An 11925-nucleotide genomic window follows, 5' to 3' on the forward strand; every position below is an offset into this window, starting at 1 on the left:
TCAGGTTGCAGTGTCTTGCAGGGAGCAGATTCCACCTCTGTGATTTGCATAAGGAACGTAAAGTTTTGACATGGCTGTCAAATTTCGACTCAGAATACCTGTCGGGCTTTGTGATTTGTGTGTTGTGGCCCAAAAATGTCTTGTGGTTCCAGCCCCCAAAATGTGATGTTTCCTCTCACTCTGCATCACATCTGAAGCTGTAAGTCATCAGATTCTTCAGTCAGTTCATCAGACTGGTGGATAAAACATGAATATGTGAGGGATTATGTGGCCTCTGGGAAAAACTGGCAGCGTAGCCGAGAGTCTCCAGGTCCCTAATTAACTAATTTGTAAGGATTATATTCTATAAATGCCAGCTTGTTGGCTTAAGTATTTACCTTAAAGGAGCAGTATTGTGTTTTCTCCAGCCGGGTAGTGCCATTTGTAGAACTATGTGATGTAAAATGGCAACTTTGTTACGTTCAATTGTTGTAAAAATGCTGCATATATGAACATTTGAAAATGGGCCACTGTCTCTTTAAAAATCCCTGCTTTTTCTTAAACTCTGCCTTTAGGGAGTCATCACAACATGCCCTCTCTATTAAACTTTGAGCGACGTTTTTACCAGCGCTAATTACTGCTGGCTAGTCTGAAGGAGCTGGAAGCTTGGAAGCTGCCATCTGTCCCTCCAAGTGTTTTGCACAGCTGAATGGTTGCCACGGGGAGATTAAAGGATTTCCCAAACATGCATGAAAAAATCAAGTATGTTTTTGACGAGAGAATAATATAAAATGATGGGAAGATCAAAAAAGTTGGTTCTACATAATACTTCCCCTTTAAAATGGTTTGCGTGGCTACAGGTTTCAGTTTCTATAGGAAACAAATATGTACAAAAGGTGAAAGGTGGCTTTCATGCTTATATTTTTCACAAGTGTATAAAAAAGTAATCCTGATTGGGAAGTTTGAACAAATCTAGACCTAGATGCACTCAAAGTCTAGGCTATCTAGTAGCAGTGTCCATGCCATGATAGTGGACACTACAAAGTTCCTTTAGTGTCAGGGATTATAACCAGGGTAGAATGGAATTATCCTAAATTTAGATATGTGCTATATCTAAATTTAGTAATTATTTCACCTTTTCACTCCGTTTTCATATTCTTGAGATTCCCCTGTCTTGCAGGGATGATCTTGGAATCCATAGAAAAGGTATTTACTTGACAAAAGCTTCTCCTGGATGCCACTGAATATCAGCTGAAATTTTCTTGAGCAAAAAAAAAAAAAAAACCTCTTTGTTTTGTCTTGTGTAATGTCGCATTGGTAGGTAAACTCCAGTTCCTGAGATTTGACTCTGGTCCTGTTTTTGGCTGGTGCTGATGTCTCTTCTGGAGGAAAAGTCTGTCAACTTCCTGCTTCCGCCAACCTGGAAGATCCAGGCTCCCAAACAGATAAGACTTGTGTATGGTGATGGGAAGATTCCAGCATTAATCAAAAGACATTATCAGTTAGATAAAGGATATATGAGGGCAGTTATTCAGACTTTAACTACCGGTGTTCACCTTGACACACACTTTGTCAGCTGTGCAGGTATTCCGCCACTACGGTGCTTCAGTGTAATAGTGAAGAAATTACTTTCCCCGACATAGTTAGTACTGTTTCATGTTTTGGCCAACAAATCCCCTGGAGATGTTTCAAAAATATGCTAAATTTGAAATTAGGTGAGCTAAGTAATTGAGTAATTTGTTTTAAAGTTCTCATTAGCACAAGCAGCCTGGGTTGGATATTTTTATGTGTTGGAAGACAAGCAGCAAAAGTCTAACAATGTTAACAGCTGCAGAATCAAGTCAGAATCAGCAGTTTGCTCTTTATCCAGAATCATCCATTTGATCCAACCTGCCTACAAAGCTCACTTTGTCATGGTAACGGGCATTAGCTTCGCTCAGAATAAACAAACTCCATTTTGTCCGTTTCAGTCTCGGTTTCCGTCTCTATATCTCTCTCCAACCGCTGCCCTTTCAGCAGAGCTGAGAGGTAGCGACCACAATCCCAGAATGCACTGCAGTGGGACATCTGTGGGTATTCCCCGTTCGCTTCCCTAGCTTTGGAAATCCTTGACTCACTTTTCTCCATGCATTGGTTTGCTTGGAGACCAAGCGCAGTATTAGAAAACAGTCTGGACATTACTAATGTGGTAAACATTTTAATTTTCTGACCATTACTGAACTTTTGGCTTCAGGTCAGTGTGTCCATGTTTTTAATAGTCTTAGAAATACTGACAATGCATTACCAAAATAATCTCAGGGTTTATTTTGGTAAACAGATGGGAACATTTAGACAACAGCAGAAGTGAAGATGCTTTCTGCTAGTTGAACATGTTGTCCTAAATAATGTCATATAAAATAACAGTAGTTGGCCAAAGTGCTTCACAGTTTACACCAACCATAACATAAAAAAAAGCTTAAAACAATAAAAATTAAACACTGAGAAATTAAACAGCAAACAGAAAACAAGCCAAGTAAAAGTTTCAGAAAAGCTCTAGAAGCCAATAGAAACATATTTAAAAAGTGGAAACAATATGTTGTAACTTTCCTATTAACCTAAAAGTTGTCATTTATGATATATTAGAACTCATAATTACTTCCAAAATGTTATATTTTTATTATATTTTTCACCTTCGGAGGTCACCATTTCTTCAGCTGCATAACGGACCGATGAGATTCACAGTGTCCTGCTGCATCCTGCCCCGGGTATGTTACTTATTATTGATGTCACAGTCCGGTTTTTATCCTACATTAAAAAAAAACTGGGAACGAAATGTGAATGATCTACGACTGCAGCCAAATTGTCAAGTAATTGTTGGACAGCATTAACAGATGGAAAGTAACTGTTTATATTTCACTCCCTTGTAATCTGGTGAGTGAAGTGTCAACACAGCATACTAATGAGATTAAACAATGTCATTGTTGCGACATTTACACCGCATTTGACTTGTTTCTGTGGTAGTGACTTGCATGACTTTTGATTTGAGAGCTGTGTTGGACATTTTGTCAGAATTTTCTAACCTTTCAGGCTAGATTAAAAAAACAACTGTGGCAGATTGAATGGTTGAACCATTGATAAGATTCTAGATTGAATTTGTAGGTAGGAGGTTTGGGGACGCTATTTATGGCATCACGTCTTAAAAAGGCAATGACACCAAAGCCTAAAACACAACCGTGTGACGCGGGCATTTTCTGAGCTTACTATAAACAGTTTAAAAAAATTACAGCTACGTAAGAGTTTAAGAGTCACAGCTTTGTATTTACCAGAAATGTTTGATGTGTTTGCAGTCAAACTAGGTCGTAAAAAAAATCCACTGAGACCTGACATTGAGAGGACCGTGCACAGAAAGCTGCGTCTGGTGCCAGCTTCAAGGGTAAGGACCTCAGGAAGTGTGCATACTTCCTGCTGGGTAATGTATACATCTCCTGCAATGCTGCAGTTCAACAGCCCCTTACCTCGGTACACGTGAACCTAAATTAGCAAACAGTTCTCTGAAGTGTCATCGAGTTGCTGCACATTGTGAGACTCTTTCTATTTGTACAGGGTTATATCACTGTTTGCTCAAAGCGCTGCCTCATATTGACACTGTCAACTCTCTCTCTCTCTGTCTCTCTCTCTGTCTCGCTGATGCAATGATGGAGAGTTTGGTTTATACTCATTTAAACGTAATCGACGTGCCTTTAGGTTACATGCTGTGACACGTGACGATTCCTATGATTCTGATTTTGTGCTTATATGTCTTGATGGCGAATGTTTTCTTGAATGAAGTGCCCCTACCGCCATCAGGTCAAATGGAAGCCAAAATAATAATGTGATTTCTGCATCAGCCAGTTGAGCAAAGGTTACTGTGTTGCCCAAGAAAACCTGTTTGCATTAGTCACACCATGTGGCCTGAGAGAAACACACCGAAGAGCCATTAATCATGATTTTCAAGGAAAGTTTTTCCCAAGAGTCTGAGCTATATTTGAATTGGCTCTACTCTCAGTGGAGGGTCCCTGGCAGTGTGCGAATATGTATCTAAATCATCTCCCCTGGCCCTGTCAGTGCACCCGAAAAATATTTTTCCACTCCTATATTGGAGACCAGCTCTTTTTTTAGTTGCATGTTCCCCCCCTCTGTTTGTTACATACGCTCAGTGAACTCCTCATGCGTGTTCGTTTGTTCAATGGGGACAGCTGCAGATTTGAATTATTAAAATGAATCCTATTTAATGTTTCCCCATCTTCACTTCTCAGAAATATGAAAGCAGCAGGGAGCTTTCCCAAGTGTTTGGTCTAAAGCCTTTTTGTTTGTTTTTTTTACACCACAAAGACATCACATGAGCAGAGCTTCGTAATCTTAAACAAACGTTAGCAGACGCTGCATATTGCTGCTCGTACGTCTGAGCTTCAGTGTGCTGCAATCAAGCAGCAGGATGAAGCAGAGTCCTGCAGAGAGGAAGCCTAGACTGGAATAATTATCGCAGCTTTATCCTGAGGAGGAGTGACATTGTGTAACTGACCCGAATAAAATCTTCTCGTGAAATTTGTTGGCTTACTGCAGAAATGTCTTGGGGTTTTTTTTAGAACTGAGATGTGTTACAAAAATCGTAAAAGCGGATTTGCCTGTTTTTTTTTACATTTTTTTTAGAGCTACTACTTCATAAGTAAAATGATCAATTTTAATATTGTGAACAACGCTTACTTAATGCTGGTGAAAGATACTTGTGTAATTGACTGCATGGTATGTCACGGTTTAAAGCGGTCTTTCCGCAGCCAGCAGTGGCTACTTCCTTGTCGCAGGAGGCTACATTCATTCTGAAGCTAGCTGCTGCTAACTGATTAGAAAATGAGAAGGAGGCTACTCACTTGAGTTAGCTTTTAAGAGGCTAGTGACTAGCATGCATATGTAATCCACTGTACTGCCTTCTTCGTCAGCTAGCCATTAGAACGGACAGGCTAATGTTAGCATTGAATTTCCAGCGTTAGCCTCGGATAGGCTAGCAACTAGCATGGCTAGGATGGCCACTCTCAAGACATTCTTTTTTTAAAAATCTTTGTCAAAACAAATGGTTGACATACAATGTCTGTCGACATATTGACTTGTTCTTTATAAACAAAAGTCTTGAAAAGGAGTAGTTTGAATAAAAAAAAATTGTAGTCTACCCCTTCTCTCAAAAGTCAGTTCGCTATAAGCATCTAAGCATAAATGAACCTTTTGCATACATCTTTAAACTCAAAACAGGTAATATGTATATATAAAAATAACCAAAAAAAATATTATCTTTGTAATGATATAACACTCTGAAAATTAGCCTTTTCTCTTTGGATTCTTTAGACCGATTGTTTCATAAACAGAAACACAATGTTCCATTTATTTAGTTCTGACTTTTTTTTTTACTCTCATCCTCTCAAATAATAAATGCCATCTCTTTTAATAAATCTGTTTTTTTCTTCTTTTTTTTGCAAATGTGCTTGTAATATATTATGTTAAACATATGACCCCCTTTCTTCTGACCTTTCACAAAGGTTAGAGCATTTTTTTCCCGAGGGGGTCAATCTGTTCCTCTGTGTTTAATAGATTGCACTTGGAAATCCTTTCTTGGAACAAATTTGGCAGTAAAAATTTATAGCTGACTCATCTAGAGGATTTTGGCAGTCTGGAATAAATTATGTTTTTTTTCTCTCTTTCTTTCCTTCTTTCTTTTTCCACATAGAACAAAATCTTCAGACGCTGACTGCTCTCAGCTTAACCACTCACTGAAAACTATTTTTAGCTATTTTAGACCCCCAGAAAAAATGGATTATGTTATCCAAATAAACTAATCTGTGCCATCAGTGCAATATTTCACAGAATCTATTCGTCACATTGCTAAATAGTGAAAATTTTAATCACTTATAAGTTGTGTAATTCCTACGGGCTCAGCAGCGAAGCCGCCAAAATAAAAACAAAGAGTCTTGACTACGCGAGTAGTAAGTGACCTTCCATATACATGTGATCCTGCTGTGAACTCGACAGTGGGATGAGCCCCTCTAACGGATTCGTGGTTTCCAGGTTACCAACAGAACTTTCTCAGGTCCGATCAAACTCATAAAAATTGATTCTGTCGGCAAGTTTGTCAAAGTAACGGCGGCGATGCGACCGAGACCAGCCGCTTGACCCCATCGTGATTGAAAGTGACAAACAACAATAAACTGGATTATTCAATAAAAGGTCATGCAAGTGTCAATCCCCAGTCCAAATGAAGTGATCTTGTAATCCTTCACAGCACCGGTGCATTGTCAGCTCCCGTTTGCTTTACATGCGTTAGGAGAAAGCAAATTTAATTAGAACTCTGTAGATGCACGTAAAGTTGGACCGGCGCCTAAAAGGATTGTGTTCAGAGTGTGTCTGTCGAACGTCACACATGACCCGCTCAAGCCGCTTTCGTCCTACATACTATACGACACAGATCGCAACTCTGACCTCTTGACCTTATCAGGTTGCCATCTGGACCTTTAGGCATGCGGGGTTGTAAAGGTCTTGAAGCGAATTCGTTATAATTCCATTTATATAAGGAGTTTTACAAACTGCGCCTGTCAACAGAACTTAAATGGTTGCAGTAATTCTGTTACAAAACTTCATTAGAATAAGTTGCATTACCTTCACTTTCCACTTAAAGAAACCTGCCAACGTTTCTAATTAAAATAAAGTCTCTCAGATATGCTGTGCTAAATGAAACAAGTTGATGAAATATGAATAATTAGTGACAGGTCGACTCATTTCAACACAAAAATCTTCCCTCTTGCTGAACAAAGAAAAAAAGAAACAAAACCACCGCAAGTTGGGTCAAGTGACGTTGCTAGAGCTAAGCATCGACATAAATATAGCATGACGATGCGTGGTTAGCTGCTTTCCGCGTCACCAACACTGACGTCTTGAGAAGGTGGACGTGTTTAAAACATACAGTTGCATAGAAAATAAGTCCAAAGCAACACCAACAGAGAAAAACAGGTTTAATCTGCATTTAACTGTATTGATAAAGTTACTGTTCCTGCTGAGGTATTGATTTGACTTTGACGTTTGAAATGATTAGCTCAGGATTCTGAAATATACTGATTGACAACCCTGACCTCTATGGCCTGTGATCAGAGGGAGTTGATCATCCATCACTAGTTTTTCTCTTGCTCACTGCATCCCTTACAACAACCTGTTCAACATCCAGCAATCATCTCCCCAGCATTTAATACTTCCTCTTTAGTAATTCCTTTGTCAGATCCTGATCCCGCCATAGTCCTTGTTACAGTATTGAGTTCTTTCCACGTTTTCCCACTTGCTTTACTTTTGTAAATTTTGACATTTGTTTCTTTAAAGTCTTAATCTTTCGTTCTTTTGTCCAGCTTTGAGATGTCTGTGGTTGCTGCTACAAAAGAGTTGATTGTCAACAGATCACAAAACTGGCTGACTGAAAGTATAGTTCAAACAGGAAGTTGTGGTTTCCCAGGCTTTCCTCTTTGAACACTCAGGAATACGGTTTTGAAATGCTTGAAATTTTGACGACGAGAGAGGAAAGTGTCAGTTTACTGGGCATTGTCTCACCGGCAGGACCGTTAAGAAAAAAAAAAAGGGTTCACTGCAGCTTTGGACACACAAAGAAAACGTTTTCAGATCTGTGGAAGAGAAGTGACTAATTTAGATACGACAAGATAACACAAACCTGGACAGGTTTGGTCATTCCTGGTCGGATGTGAAGGTAGAAACCCAAAGCACACCTGTGGAGCAAAAGGTAAAACTCTGAGTAGTACTGGAAAGAGAGAAAGATGGTTAAAATTTCTTGCACGATGCAGCAACAGGAGACATGAGGTGGAAGAATTGGTCCAGGATTAGTTCGCATTGGGTCAGGCAGAGCGGAGTCAGAAGACAGATAAGAGCTAAAAACCATTATTTAGTTCTTTAGGTTAGAAGTTCAGATGGCAGAAATGTGGTTGTGTTCTCAGTAGCTGTCTTTCTTATGTTTTTCAGTCAAATTCACTCTGGTTTAGTTGTATTTGGATACCAGGACTCTATACTTCCTCAGTGTGATAGCTACTTTGTTCCTTAAAGGCTTTGAAAGACATTTCAAACCAGTTCAGAGAATCCCTTTATGGGATTTAGTGTACCTACTCATATTCCCCCCTCTTCTCTTTTACGTGATGATGGTTTGAAACCTGCAGCAGGGTGACATAACGCCCGGCATGGCCGTGAGGATTACGACTCATTCTCCAGAGCGCTGGGTTTATTTTGAGGTTCGAGTGGATAAAACAGGATTAGCATCACAATGAATCTACAAGTATTCTGAGGCAAAGACCAGTGGCTTTGTGACCTTTGGCATCTGAAATGTTTCTTAATCCCTCCTCCATCTGTGTTATGATGGCTAAACATAGATCTGATGAGCTGTCGTTCCTGCCAGGTGCCCATCTTTTATCTTTATTTAATCAGTGTTATCAGGGGTCTACTAAAAACATCAAAAAGTCCTGCAACTTTTAGATGCATTTTGGGTCCAACACACCTGAATCAAACGGTTGAATTATAAAAACAGATTTTTGTAAAAGTACACCGGCCTGCGAGGATTGGAGTTGAAGACTTTTGATCTAGATTTTATTTCTGAGCGCTTTTCAAGATTCTCAAGTTTGCTTTACATCAGCAATGTAAAAACAACACACACATCAGCCTTGTTTCCAAATTGCATTTATGAAAATAAGTTTTAAAAAAATCTCCCATTTTTCAATGAGTTTTTGGTATCCAAATTTGTATATTTCGCAAAACTGCAATGGAAACGTTTTATATTTTTTGCAATACACAAATCATGTGACCGACAACCGGGTGTTACCGCTGGCGGAAAATCGAAGATGACGACAGGAAGTGGTAGGAGGATGATGACACAACGTATTTTTTGATGATTTTATTGCGTGGACAAACTTATTTACGTGTGACTTTAGTTGTGTTTCTTATTTAGAGGAATTGAGAAACTGTGTGTAGTTGACATGAATGGAATAGCAGCAACGTTTTGCGCACCCTTGTAATGGAAATGCAGCTGTTATGAATAAAACTTTATCTGCGCATTTTTTACACCACGGCAAGTACTGAGTCTGTATTTGAGTTGTGTGTGGCGCCGGTTTCTTGATTTCAGAAAACAGAAAACAAAAGTGTGACTCTGCTGCACTTCCTGGTACCTTTGCTACATTGTTTTGGGTCATTGAGCCCTGATCCTGAGGAAGTGAAGGTTAATCAGTGACTGGTGGCGCTTCTTTGTGTGAAAGCATACAACCAACCTCCCTTAAGGTACACTATTATTTTCTATTGAATTGTGTTCCTAATTGCTACATTGCATGTAGCCTCAGTTTCCCAAAAGCTACGTTAGTGAGATTGCTAACATACTCATGTTTTTGAACTCTTGGGTTGGACTTGTAACACTTATGGGCTAGGCAGCTAGCTGTGGCTACAAAAGCAACATCAGAAGACTGTCCTTTTAAGGAGCCTGAGGTGTGAATGAAAACAGGAGGCAGTGCTTTTAGTTTTGGTGAATATATATATTAAGTAATTTGAATAAAAACAGACAATTACAGCAGCACGATGACAAAATATTCAGAATAAATAAATTCCAAAATCATAAAGTCCATTGTCCTTTTCCTAGCTCACCATCTTCAGATCCAGATGAGGGTCTGATCCAATGGGGAAACAAACCCGACCTAAAACGTCAGAAAAACCCATTAAGAGTTTTTATCAAAAAACAATTATGTACAAACATACAAAGGAAATAATTTAATTTAGGCATTTGGTTTATGAATATTAAATGCAATTATTAGATTCCTAATAATTAGACATGAAACATTTCAATAATCAGGTTAAATTAGCCATAATTTAAATAAAGTAAAACAAAAAGAGTATCAATCATATTTCAATCTAATCAATTTAAAGTTAAAGTGCACTTTCAAAATATCAGTCAAGAAAAATAAAATTAATTGTCAAATACTCAAGCAGAGTGAAAGACAGAAAAAAATAAATTAAATAAATAAATACTGCTCAGTATCAAACTTAAGTGTAGCCACATTCTGTTCTGATCAATTTCATTTTAAACTTCACTGCCTCAGCATCAATACAAATGTGTCAGAACACTAACAAAATCAGCAAACAAGTGACCTTCTCAAAGAGAGTGGGGCGGTGTTCTGTCAGATCAGCATACGTTGTCAGATAGTCATACGCTTAGCTCAGACATGTATACGCTGTCATTACCATATGATTTTATTTAATCAGCAACATAGAGTCATGACGTAGATCATCATACACTTTGTTATTAACAGTTGAATGGCATCCTGACTCAGCGGTTAAGTAGGTTAATGAGTTTTACACGGGCGTGTGTTGTAGTTGGCTGCAGCCAGACCTGCTTTAAATACACTTTGAAACCACGACAACGCATGTATATTTATGTAGTTATCATATTATAAACAATTTAATGACTTATTTTCGTCATAACTTGTTGCGTATGCTGAACTGACAACTCCACTGACGGTCGGGCTTCTTAATGCGCATGCGCGGGCATGCGTACTCACGGCACAGCGTATGGCTATCTGATAGAACACCGGCCAGCTGACAGCTGGCGAGGGGAGCTGGCTGTTAATGCAGCGGGAACAAATATCTCCGAAAACGTCGGAGCAATATTGGAAGTAGGTGATTTATTAATGAACCGAGCAGATATTTGAGATCTATACATCTACATTCTCGCCTAAAAACATTGTAAAAAAAAAATCATTTTGCGTAATTTTAAGTATAATACAGCAAAAATCATTTTGCTGCCATTGCTGCTTTTCCGAACACCCGCTTTAAAGGATGCAGAGCCTAAATTCGGACACAGCTGTTTTTTGTTAGACTCCCCCTAGTGGTTTGGAGCACTTCCGTTTGCATCACTTCTTGTTTGCTGCATTTCATTTGGTTGCGTCTCTTTTTTTGTTTGCATCTTTTCTCTGTTGCTGCGCGTTTGCACCTGTCGGCCACCGTAACAATCACAGTGGAAACAGGTGAGGATGTTCAAACTGCGCGCTGGAGGTGAAGCTGGCAGAGTTTGGGGCACCACAGGAAGTGGGCCCGCAAAAATAAAAATCCTTGACTAAATGCGGGTTACAGACTTCAAACGGAATTAATACCAAATTAAAGGATTTTACTCAAGACTCGCTTTATTTAATTGCATTGTACATCCCTTCATCAACATATATTGTTTATATGTAAATTGACAATGATAATTCCCTATTGTAGGTAAAAATTCATTCGGTTTGATCATCAAAATCAAACCAAATGAAGTCTCTGCAGCCATCTTTACTGCAGAGGTTTGAATCCTTATGCTATAATTCTGTGTTTTAGATGTGCTTCAAACATTTCTTTACCGGTAATGCAGAAACCTGCAAATTTCCCTCAGGATGCATCAGTCCTCTGCGCTGGTTAGAAGGGATGAAGGGATGCACAGAGAAACTGGGTCAGAGCTTCTGGGAAGCATTAATATGTGAATGAGTCCATCCCCATAGCTTGTGAGATATATGATCTAAACGCACAAATATCTACTTCAGAAAAATTTCTGTTCATATCAGCCTAATTTTTGGCTGTTAAAAACCAGGGTGTGCAAAAATACCATTGAGATTTAGTTTTATTTAGTCACTTTACATCCACAAACTGCAATTATTTTAATGGGATATTTGTTTATTTAAGGATCCCCATTAGTTTCTACCATAGTAAAGACTATTATTACACACCACAGACATTACAATAAAATCATACTTTTACAAACATTACAAAAAAAGACATAATAAAATGACATCGAACCGCAATATTCAAATTGACCGCCTCAAGACTTTTAATATTTTGCAAATATTACAAAAGGGCATCCACACACAAGATTAAAACAGAAAATGTCAAAGATAT

Source organism: Poecilia mexicana, unplaced genomic scaffold (assembly GCF_051168715.1).
Source record: "Poecilia mexicana isolate PSO_F unplaced genomic scaffold, ASM5116871v1 scaffold_12, whole genome shotgun sequence".
In the NCBI taxonomy this organism is placed as follows: domain Eukaryota; kingdom Metazoa; phylum Chordata; class Actinopteri; order Cyprinodontiformes; family Poeciliidae; genus Poecilia; species Poecilia mexicana.